The sequence below is a fragment of the Mandrillus leucophaeus genome, unplaced genomic scaffold (genome assembly GCF_000951045.1).
Source record: "Mandrillus leucophaeus isolate KB7577 unplaced genomic scaffold, Mleu.le_1.0 Scaffold62, whole genome shotgun sequence".
Classification (NCBI taxonomy): Eukaryota; Metazoa; Chordata; class Mammalia; order Primates; family Cercopithecidae; genus Mandrillus; species Mandrillus leucophaeus.
Window position 1 is genome coordinate 3,825,579 of NW_012106697.1, and position 9,647 is coordinate 3,835,225.

Consider the following 9,647-nt stretch of genomic DNA (forward strand, 5'->3'; position numbering starts at 1 on the left):
CACCACGTCTTCCTCCTCCCCCACCACCTCTTCCTCCTCCTCCTCCACCTCTTCCTCCTCCCCCCACCACCTCTTCCTCCTCCCCCACCACCTCTTCCTCCTTCTCCCCCATCTCCTCCTCCACCCTACCACCTCTTTCTCCTCCCCCACCACCTCATCCTCCTCCCTCACCACCTCTTCCTCCTCCCCTACCACCTCTTCCTCCTCCCCACACCACCCCTTCCTCCTTCTCCCCCATCTCCTCCTCCACCCCACTAGCTCTTCCTCCTCCCCCACCACCTCATCCTCCTCCCACACCAGCTCTTCCTCCTCCCCCACCACCTCTTCCTCTTCCCCCTACCTCTTCTTCCTCTTCCTTTACCTCCTTCTCCTCCCCCACCACCTCTTCCTCCTCCCCCTACCTCCTTTTCCTCTTGCCTTACTGCCTCCTCCTCTCCCCCATCACCTCTTCCTCCTCCCCACCACCTCTTCCTCCTCCTTCACTTCCTCCCTCTGTTCCTTCACCTCCACCCGGACCTCAGTCCTCACCAAAGCCTCCTTGACCCCACCACAACTGCCACGGACACCAATGCCCCCTCAGCTGCCGAAGCTACCCCACAGGGACTAAAACCTGGCTTCATGGTGAGCCCTGACTTGCGCAGTTCCAGAATCCACAGCTCCACAAGTCTGGGACTTTCACACATGGGAAAGAGTGGAAGACATTTTTAAAAACAGGAGTGCTGAGGAGTGATTTATGCCACCATGCAGTTCAGTGTGTCTTTTAAAGAATGCTGCAGTAGCTATGCAATTTTAGGAGTAACTATATCCAATAACTGTTAATGCTAGTAATGCATTTTATTAAACTACACAAATACTTAATAAAACAGTACCTACTGGATTATCCAACAAGCAGATCAATGAAACAAAATGTATTGAATGAAAATTGAGTACGTTGACCAGGCATGGTGACTCACACCTGTAATCCCAGCACTTTGGGAGGCCGAGGTGGGCGGATCACCTGAGGTCGGAAGTTTGAGACCAGCCTGACCAACATGGAGAATGGAGAAACCCTGTTTCTACTAATAATAGAAAAAGTAGCCTGACGTGGTGGCGCATGCCTGTAATCTCAGCTACTCGGGAGGCTGAGGCATGAGAATTGTTTGAACTCGGGAGGCAGAGGTTGCAGTGAGTGGAGATCACGCCACTGCATTGTAACCTAGGCAACAAGATTGAAACTCTGTGTCAAAAAAAGAAAAAGAAAAAAGAAAAAAAAAAAAGAAAAGAAAATTGAGTGCCTAATATGTTCCAGGCACTGGGCACTACAGAACCTATGTTTACATGTGGTTCCTGCCTGTGAGGTTAGCTATAGTGGAGACTGACCCTCAGTGATGCTGTAGTAACTAATGACCATAGTGGTGGGGAGTTGGGGGAGGTGTGATGGGTAGAATGATGTCCCCCAAAAAGATCTGTGCACCTGAGACCTGTGAATGTGGCCTTATAGAAAGAGTCTTGGCTGAGTGCAGTGGCTCACACCTGTAATCCCAATACGTGGGAAGGCCAAGGATCGCTTGAGCCCAGGAGTTTGAGACCAGCCTGGGCAACATAGCAAGACTCTATTTCTAAAAAAAAAAAAAAAAAGAAAAAATTAGCTGGGCGTGGTGGTGCACACCCATAGACCCAGTCACTTGGGAGGCTGAGGTGGGAGGATCACTTGAGCCCAGGAGTTCCAGGCTGCAGTGAGCCGTGATTATGCCACTGCATTCCAGCCTGAGCAACAGAGTGAGACCCTTTCTCAAATAAAAGAAAAAAGAAAAAGAAACACTGAGTGTGCCTAGGCCCCTTGAGTGTGTATTCTGTTATGCCTTTCCCTCTAGGATAAAGTCTGATAGTAGAATTGTTATAGATTTCTATCCTTGGATAAAATACCCAGAGATGTGCCTCGTCACTCCGGGGCCAATCTCCGAAGAGAAGACACAGCCTCCCGACTCTCCCTAGACCAGAGTTTCTCAGAGTATGATAAACACAGCACCTGAAAGCCTATGTTAAGGTTTAAAATCCAAGACCCATGCCCAGATTTCCTGAATCAGAGTCTCCTGGGGTGAGGCCCGTGAGTGTGCATTTTGAAAGATCGTCTCACGTATTCGGATGCACACTTAAATTTGAAAACCCCTGCATTCACGCATCTATGACACCCCTTCTCAGCTCTAAAGCGTCTGACCTACACTGCATTCTTGATTCTGTTCCCACCTATCAACTGAGCCTCCAACTACCCATCTAGAAAATAGAGAAAAATCTTACCTGCCACTAGGTCCTTGTCTAGCATTCTTTGAAATCCTGAGATCGGAGGATCCAGATAAAGGAGCACTATTATTTATCCACCTTCACTTACCAGAGACAGCCCTCAGTGTTTTCCTTCCCTATTTGTGCTGGAATTTACCAAAGTCGGAAAGGCCTGGGAGCCTGGAAGATCCTGGTTTCTCTCTCACTCCACGTATGTGGCAGGTTAACAGAGTCTTCCCCTGTCGCCCAGGCTGGAGTGCAATGGCCCCGTTTCGGCTCACTGCAAGCTCCGCCTCCCAGGTTCAAGCGATTCTCCTGCCTCAGCCTCCCGAGTAGCTGGGACTACAGGTGCATGCCACCACGCCCGGCTAGTTTTTGTATGTTTAGTAGAGACGGGATTTCACTGTGTTCGCCAGGCTGCCCTCCAACTCCTGACCTCGTGATCCGCCTGCCTTGGCCTCCCAAAGTGCTGGGATTACAGACGTGAGCCACCACGTCTGGCCAACAAGGTAAGTTTCGTGGGCTTCAGATGTCTCTTTTTTCCCCTTCCTTGAAATAATTTGAGTCAAATCTGGAGACTGCCCTCAGGCCCCGCTGAGCTCCGAGGAGTTTGAGCTAGTCAAGTCTCCAAAGGACTCATAGCCAATCTCTGAAACTGGTTACTCCACAGGAAAGCCCACCTACCTCCCAGCACCTCAGGGGCCCACAGCGCAAGCAGGTGAGCTGGCTGCAGGAGTGAGAGGCTGCTCAGTACATGGGGTTACTCGTTTAACACTGCAGCAGCCCCACGAGCTGGGGTTCATTCTTTTCGTTTTTGAAACAAGAACAATGAGGCTCAGAGAAGTTAAGTCACACGACTGGTAAAGTGGCATCGTTGTGATTTGTGGTCGATAGCATCCTGTCTGTGGACAGGAGGCACACTCTGGCACTCAGCATTGAGTAGGCCGGGATGCAGGGCCCTGCCCCAGGCTCCAGCCAGGTCATCGCCGTGGTGAGTACTGGCTCGCTCCTGCTGGTCCTGCAGGCTCAGGGAAGGTGCTCCACACACATTTGGTGACAGCATGATGCCTCTACCTAGGACTGGCTGCCTGTTCCTGAACTTGAGCTGACTTCTCTCTTACAGGCTGCCTGACCCCAGAATGTGCTCCCCGAAACTATCCATCCCGCAAGCCCCACTCCTCTGTCCCACTCTCAGACGGGACCCTATGTGTATTGGAAACCCCCTCCACTTCCCCACCAACTGCTTGGCTACGATACCAGCTGTTTTCCAGGCAGGTAGATTCCAAATGTTTAGTTTGCTGGACTGAATTTCCCTGTGGTCCCTACAAGTAAAGATTTATTGTTTTTCAAGGGCCTGACCCATCTCAGTGTGAGGATCTTTGTCAAGGGCTGGGCCTATTCCTCCCACCGTTTGACTGTGGCTAACCATCCTAGGCCCCGTTACATTCTCAGACAGGACAAGGTGCTGGATGCCTGACTCTTATGCAGGGACTTGCTACCTACAGAGATCACCAGCCTTCTGAGATTCTATATTCCTTTTCTCCTGGAGATCCCATTCAAGTGATTGCGAGTAACAAAACAGCACTAATCCCACAATGCTAATGATACAGAGGTGCATTCAGCAGGCTAGGTATTTCAACACATTTAGAGAAGATGGGGAGGGTCTGAAGCGATGCAGGGAAAGCCGCCCTCCAGAGGGGACGTGTGGCCGAGCAGACGGCTGAGCTGCCGGGCACAGCGCCAGAAGTCCCAGGTGTACACAGCTCAGGTGTGACAGAGGAAGGAGGTGAGAGGAGAGGGAAAGAATGAAATGCAATATATATATATATATATATATGTGTGTATTTCATTTTCTTACAAAAGCCACACATGCTTCTGTAAAGATTCAATGAATGCTGGAATGCCTAAAGTAAAATGAGTCATCTTTGCCTCCAATAGTTGGAACATACTTCCTTGGCATAATTACGGTTAACAATTTTTTTTTTGTGGTGGGGGACAAAGTCTTGCTCTGTCGCCCAGGCTGGAGTGCAGTGGCACAATCTCAGCTGACTGCAACCTCCACTTCCCGGGTTCGAGCAGTTCTCCTGACTCAGCTTCAAGAGTAGCTGGGATGACAGGCGCGTGCCACCACACCTGCCCAGATGATTTTTGTATTTCTTTTAGTAGAGACAGGGTTTCCCATGTTGCCCAGGCTGGTCTCAAACTCCTGGCCTCAAGTAGTCCACCCACCTTGGCCTTCTAAAGTGCTGGGATTACAGGCGTGAGCCAATGTGCCCAGCTGACTGTTAACAATTTTTTTAATCTCTATCCCTGAATTTTCATTTATTTTTTGAAACACATGCAAACACATGTATTTGTAGATTTTTAAAACATAAAATAGGATCACACTATATGTTTTAAAATGTAGGTTTCATTATTATTCAGGTATGGTGAGGCCAACTAATCAGGAAACAACTGCTATTAAAAACACAGTTTTGGCCAGGCACGGCAGCATGTGCCTCTAATCCCAGTACTTCAGGCAGCCAAGGTAGGAGGATCACTTGAGGCCAGCAGTTTGAGACAACATATTGAGACTTCATATCTACAAAAATAAAAATGAAAATAATTAGCCAAGCACGGTGGTGCACACCTGAGTCCCAGCTATTCGGGAGGCTGAGACAAGGGAATCACTTGAGCCAGGAGTTGGAGGCTGCAGTGAGCTATGATTGCGCCACTGCACTCCAGCGTGGGTGACAGAGCGAGAGCCTGTCTGTCTCCAAAGAAAAGAGATAGTTTATTATTCCCATTTCCTGAGAGGAGAGGAACACTATAACAGGCAGGGCCACTTGGGAAAGTGCCAGGGTCAATCAGAAGGCAGCAGGAGTGAGGGCAAAGGCTGGCCAAGAGCCTTTATTGTGGTTTCCTGGGAAGAGATGGGCAATGCAGCGTCAGCAGGACAGGCAGGTACAGGAGTGCCTAGTCTGAATAATGGATATAGGCACTACCCCAGTTGCTTGTGCCTGGGCCTGGTGTGATTCGAGCAGAGGGACAGTGGCCCAACCTGGCAGAGGTCAGTAAAGGAGGGAGGTGGCAGGGATGGGCTCTGGATTCATGAAAATGTGAAGTGCATTCCCAGGGGAGTCATTTGCTGTTGTAGGAATTAGCCAGCCTGGGAGGATCGGTTTCTCCATGATCAGCAACACCTTAAGATGCCAGATTAGCAAGAGTACAGAAAATTAAAAAATAAAAATGAAAGGTTAATATGGCGTATCTCTAACTTTTAAGCTAAATGGTGTATTCAGGCTGGGCACAGTGGCGCACGCTTGTGATCCCAACAGTTTGGGAGGCTGGGGCGGGCAGACCGCTTAAGGCCAGGAGTTGGAGACCAGCCTGGCCAACATGGGGAAGCCCCGTCTCTACTCAAATACAAAAATTAGCTGGGCATGATGGTGCACACCTGTAATCCCAGCTACTCAGGAGGCTGAGACAGGAGAATTGCTTGAACCCGGGAGGCAGAGGTAGAGGTGAACCGAGACCACGCCACTGTACTCCAGCCTGGGTGACAGAGCAAGACTCCATCTCTAAGCATAAATCAGAATAAATAAGCAATGTATCCAGAACAATAGTACATACATAACGGCTTGTTCTTTTTAATAACTTCGTCATATCCCATAATTTGGATGTTCCCCATTTGAATGTGAATCCCATGAAGGGACAGTTTTGTCTCCTTTTATCCAGACTCAGAGTAGATGCTCAAAAATATCTGTCAAATGAACAAACAAATGACCCACCGTAGACTCAACCATTGCCTTATCAACAGATATTCAGATTGTTATTTATTATTATTTCAGACAACACTTCAATAAACCTATCTGTATCTATAGTTGTCACTCAGTATCCATGGAGGGTTGGTTCTACAATGCCCCAAGTCAGATACGAAATCCCCTGATATAAAATGGCATAGTATTTCCATAGAACCTACACACATCTTCTTGTACAGTTTAAATAATCTCCAGACTATTTATAATACCTAATACAATGTAAATGCTACATAATTTACTGTTTTACTATATTGTTTAGGGAATAATGACAAGAAAAAATCAGTGTATGTTCAGTTCAGACACAACCACCATTTAAAATACAAAAAATTTCCATCTGTGGTTGGTAGAATCCATGGATGCAGAATCCAGGGATATGGAGGGCCAACCCTACATCTTTACGTATTCGAATTAGTTAGGACGGGGCTTGGAGAGCAAAAGAATGACCCAAATAATTGTGGCTTAGCCAAGATCGATTTTTAAAATATTTGCATTCATTTATTTTTATTTCAATAGTTTTAGGGGTACAAGTGGTTTTTGGTTACATGGATGAACTGTGTATTGGTGAAATCTGGATTTTTAGTGCACCCATCCCTGGAATACTGTACATTGTCCCCAACAGGTGATTCCTTATTCCTCACCCCCTCCCACCCTCCCCCTTCTCTGTCCCCAGTGTCCATCATACCACTCTGTATGCCTTTGCATACCCATAGCTTAGCTCCCACTTACAAGTGAAAACATCTGGTACTTGGTTTTCCATTTCTGAGTTACTTCACTTAGGATAATGGCCTCCAGTTCCATCCAAAGTGCTGCAGAAGACGTGATTTCACTCTTTTTTATGGCTGGGTAGTATTCCACGGTATACATATACCACATTTTCTATATTCATTCATTGGTCAGTGGGTACCTGGGTTGGTTTGATATCGTTGCAATTGTGAATTGTGCTGCAATAAACATAAGTATGCAAGTTTCTTTTGATATAATGACTTCTTTTCCTTTGGGTTGATGCCCAGTAGTAGGATTGCTGGATTGAATGGCAGGTTGGTCTACTTTTAGTTCCTTGATAAATCTCCATACCGTTTTCCATAGAGGTTGTACTAATTTACATCCCCACCAATAGTGTATAAGTGTTCCCTTTTCACCACATCTGTGCCAAATTCTTTCTTTAAAAAATTTTTAATAAGGGCCATTCTGACTGGGGTAAAATGGTATTTCACTGTAGTTTTCATTTGCATTTCCTTGGTGATTGGTGATGTTGACCATTTTTTTCACATGTTTGTTGCCAAGATAGATATTTCACTGTCTTATGTTCAAGAAGTCTGGAGGAGGTCAGGTCAGGACTGGTCTGGAGCTCCCTGGATTCGGGGCTCAGGCTCCTGCTACCTTGCTGTCTCTGCCCTTCACAGCTTCCACTCCCAAGAATCCTGCATGGCCCATCTTGCTCCCAGAGCTCCAGCCAGCAGCCTGTATTACAGGAGGAAGAAAGAAACAAGTCCCAGAGAGCATCACTCCTCCTTTCAGAGGTTACTTCCTGGAAGCTGCTGCTTCTGTGCATATTGTATTGCCAGAACTGCAGTGCAAGATCAAACCTAACTCTAAAGTGTGATGGGAAACATCATTATTCCAGGTGACCATGTGCCCAACTCAGCGTCACAGGCTCTGTTACTGAGGAAGGCAGCGTGGATGGATATCAGAAAACAACTTGCTCTTATTTCTGTCAGATAAATTTCCAGAAGTAAAATTGCTATGTTGAAAGGTACATGCATTTAAACATTTTTAATAAACACTGATAGATACTTTCAACAAAGGCTTCAGTAATTCAATCCCAGCAACAGTGAATGAGAGGATCTATTTCCTTACTCACTAACATGGATGCGGGCAAGAGTCTTTTTTTTTTTTTTTTGGCAGGAGGGGAACGGGTGGCGGGGGACGGAGTTCTTGCTCTGTTGCCCAGGCTGGAGTGCGGTGGCTCAACCTCAGCTCACTGCAACTGCCTCCCAAGTTCGAGCAATTCTCCTGTCTCAGCCTCCTGAGTAGCTGGGATTACAGGTGCTTGCCGCCACACCGGCTAACTTTTGTATTTTTTTAGTAGAGATGGAGTTTCACCATGTTGGCTAGGCTGGTCTCAAATTCTTGACCTCAGGTGATCCACCCGCCTTGTCCTCCCTAAGTGCTGGGATTACAAGTGTGAGCCACCATGCCCGGCTGAGATGCGGGCAAAACTTTTTTCTTTTTTTAAATGGAGTCTGGCTCTGTTGCCCAGGCTGGAGTGCAGCGGCGCGATCTCCCCTCACTGCAAGCGCTGCCTCCCGGGTTCACACCATTCTCCTGCCTCAGCCTCCCGAGTAGCTGGGACTACAGGTGGCTGCCACCATGCCCTAATTTTTTGTATTTTTAGTAGAGACGGGTTTTCACTGTGTTAGCCAGGATGGTCTCGATCTCCTGACCTCATGATCCGCCAGCCTCAGCCTCCCAAAGTGCTGGGATTACAGGTGTAATCCAGGTGTGAGCCACCGCGCCCAGACTGCGGGCAAAACTTTTAAAGACTGATAATCTGATAAGCAAAAGAAGTTATCCCACTGTCGTTTTGGTTTGTATTTACATGATTACTAGTAAAGCTTAACCTCTTTTCACATACTTACTTGCCGTTTTCTAGTACTCTTCTATTAACTGCCTTTTTTTTTTGACAGGGTCTCACTCTGTCACCCAGGCTGGAATGTAGTGGCATGATCTTGGCTCACTGCAACCTCTGCCTCCCGGGTTCAAGCGATTCTCCTGTATCAGCCTCCCAAGTAGCTGGGACTACAGACGTGCACCACCACGCCTGGCTAATTTTTGTATTTTTAGTAGAGACAGGGTTTCGTCTTGTTGGCCAGGCTGGTCTCGAACTCCTGACCCTGGGTGATCTGCCCCTCTTCGGACTCCCAAAATGCTAGGATTAAAGGCGTGAGCCACTGCGCTGAGCCAAAACACAGTTTTAAAATCCTTGCTATACAGAATGTCAATGAGGAATCCTTTGGTTGCAAGTGGCAGAAATCCCCCCCAAACTAGCTTTGACAAAAAAGGGGTTCATTGGTGTGAGAAAGAAAAGTAACTCAAAGTGGCCGGGCGCAGTGGCTCACACCTGTAATCCCAGCACTTTGGGAGGCCAAGGCAAGCGGATTACGAGGTCAGGAGATCAAGACCATCCTGGCGAACACGGGGAATCCCAGTCTCTACTAAAAACACAAAAAATTAGCCAGGCGTGTAGGCGGGGCCTGTAGTCCCAGCTACTCAGGAGGCTGAGGCAGGAGAATGGAGTGAACCCGGGAGGCGGAGCTTGCAGTGAGGGGAGATTGCGCCACTGCACTCCAGCCTGGGTGACAGAGCGAGACTCCGTCTCAAAAATAAATAAATAAATAAATAGGCCGGGCGCGGTGGCTTAAGCCTGTAATCCCAGCACTTTGGGAGGCCGAGACGGGTGGATCACGAGGTCAGGAGATCGAGACCATCCTGGTGAACACAGTGAAACCCCGTCTCTACTAAAACTACAAAAAACTAGCCGGGCGAGGTGGCGGGCGCCTGTAGTCCCAGCTACTCGGGAGGCTGAGG

General features: G+C 47.9%; 1 pseudogene; it reads right to left on the reverse strand.

Annotated features, from left to right (window-relative positions):
- The window catches only part of LOC105553979, a 7,176-nt pseudogene extending 6,556 nt beyond the window's left edge, over positions 1–620 (reverse strand).
- Between the last annotated feature and the right edge of the window lie 9,027 nt (positions 621–9,647).